Source organism: Varanus komodoensis, unplaced genomic scaffold (genome assembly GCF_004798865.1).
Source record: "Varanus komodoensis strain SLA01 unplaced genomic scaffold, ASM479886v1 scaffold3, whole genome shotgun sequence".
NCBI classification, from domain to species: Eukaryota; Metazoa; Chordata; class Lepidosauria; order Squamata; family Varanidae; genus Varanus; species Varanus komodoensis.
The window spans coordinates 63,119,160-63,121,496 of record NW_025335761.1 but is presented as its reverse complement, the minus strand read 5'-3'; positions in this window follow the sequence as shown (position 1 = coordinate 63,121,496).

The window sequence follows — 2,337 nt, the reverse complement described above, 5'->3', positions numbered from 1 at the left end:
CGGCAGAGGCAGTCTGGGTGAAACTTAGGGGTTTTGACAGGGAAAGAGACCTGACAGTGGGGGTATGTTATCGCCCTCCAGGTCAACTTGAGACCCTGGATGATGTCCTGACAGGCCAGATTCTAAGGATATCTCAGGGGAGAGACACAGTAATTATGGGAGATTTCAGTCACCCAGATATTACTTGGAAGACTCAGTCGGCGGTGACAGCCAGGTCACGTCGCTTCTGAGAAGCTATAGAGGGAGTGTTTTTCACACAGAAGGTCCGAGAGGCGACGAGGGGGGGAAACATCCTTGACTTGGTCTTGACCAATAGGGAGGAGCTGACAGATGAACTACAGATTAGGGGAGCTCTGGATGCGAGTGATCACTCCATCCTTAGAGATCAGGGGACTGCGGACGTGCAGCAGGTCGAGCACTAGAAGCTGGGACTTCAAGAGGGCCAACTTTGGCCAACTGAAGGCCAGACTGGGGAAAGTCTCCTGGGACAGGTTACTGGAAGGTAAGCAAGTTGAGGAGGGGTGGATAGCACTCAAAAGGGAGGTTTTGGAGGCGCAAGCCTTGACGATACCTCTAGTCAGCAAGGTAGGGAGGCGGAGGAGAGTGCCGCCATGGATGCAAAAGGAGGTGGTTAGAGGGATTAGACGAAAGAGGAACCTCCGTAGGAAATGGGTACTGGGGCAAATAGACAAAAGGGTATACCGGGAGGAGGAGGCCCGTTGCAGAAGGATTCTTCACAAGGCTAAGGCTGATTATGAGCTGAGACTTGCCAAGAATATCAAGAGCAACAAAAAGGGCTTCTTTCAGCATGTAAATAGGAAGAGGAAGGGGAGGCACGTGGTGGGACTCTTAAGAAGAAGGAAGGAGATCTAGTGACTGATATGAGGGAACAGGCACAGATGCTAAATGACTATTTTGCCTCTGTGTTCTCCCCAAAGCAGGACGGGGGATATCCGCATAGGAGATTAGATGAGGCTGGGGACTTAGGGGCACAGATTGGAGTCACCCCCCTTGAAGTCGAGGGGCTCCTCAGGGCATTGGACATTACAAAGGTGCCAGGCCCTGATGAGTTACACCCGAGAGTACTTAGAGAGTTGGCAGGGGTTCTCTCACACCCGCTGGCCTCCATTTTTGAGGCCTCGTGGAGAACAGGTGAAGTTCCAGAGGACTGGAGGGTGGCATCAGTGGTCCCAATTTTCAAAAAGTGTAGTAGAAGGGACATGGGGAATTATAGACCGGTTAGCCTTACGTCCATTGTAGGAAAAACAATGGAAAGGTTCATAATAGAGATCTAGTGATGCTAGATAGGGAAGGGAGGCTGACAGCCACACAACACAGCTTCCGCAAAAACAGGTCCTGCCAGACAAACCTTGTGGAATTCTATGACAAGGTTTTGTGATGGCTAGATGGAGGGGATGCAGTGGATGTTGGTTTACCTGGATTTCAGCAAGGCCTTTGACAGAGTGCCCCATGATATCCTGGTGGAGAAACTGAGGAGTTTTGGGATACACCAAAGCACTGTCCGGTGGATTAGGGCATGGTTGACTGACTGAAAGCAGAAGGTAACCATTAGCGGGGAATCATTGGGATGGCGGCCAGTGACAAGCGGGGTCCCCCAGGGCTCTGTCCTGGGGCCGATCTTGTTTAATCTTTTCATTAACGACATGGAAGAAGGGGTGAACAGTCTGCTGATCAAATTCGCAGACGACACTAAAACTGGAGCAGTGGCCACAACTGAGGAGCAGGTACTCCAGATCCAAAAGGATCTGGACAGACTATGGAAGTGGGCAGGAGACAACAGGATGGCGTTCAGTGTGGATAAGTGCAGGATCTTGCACTTGGGGCATAGGAATGGGCGTCATAAGTACAGGTTAGGGGACAAGTGGCTGGAGAGCAGCACTTGTGAAAGGGGCCTCGGGGTGCTGGTTGACTGCAGGCTGAACATGAGCCAGCCGTGTGATGCGGTGGTCAAGAGGGCGAACGCCACCCTTGGTTGCATAGCCAGAAGTGTGGCTTCTAGATCGAGAGAGATGTTACCGCCACTCTACGCGACTCTGGTGCGCCCGCAACTGGAGTATTGTGTTCAGTTCTGGGCCCCTCATTACAGGAAGTATATAGCCAGGTTGGAGTCAGTGCAGCGAAGGGCCACAAGGTTGGTGGCCGGTTTGCAGGGGATGCCGTATGAGGCAAGACTGAGGGAACTGGGTCTCTTCAGCCTGGAGAAGAGGCGACTCAGAGGGGACCGGTTGGTGACATGCAGGTATGTGAGGGGGTGTCACACGGAGGTGGTGAGAGACCTGTATCTCCCCTGCAGAGGAAGGCAGGACGCGCTCCAAT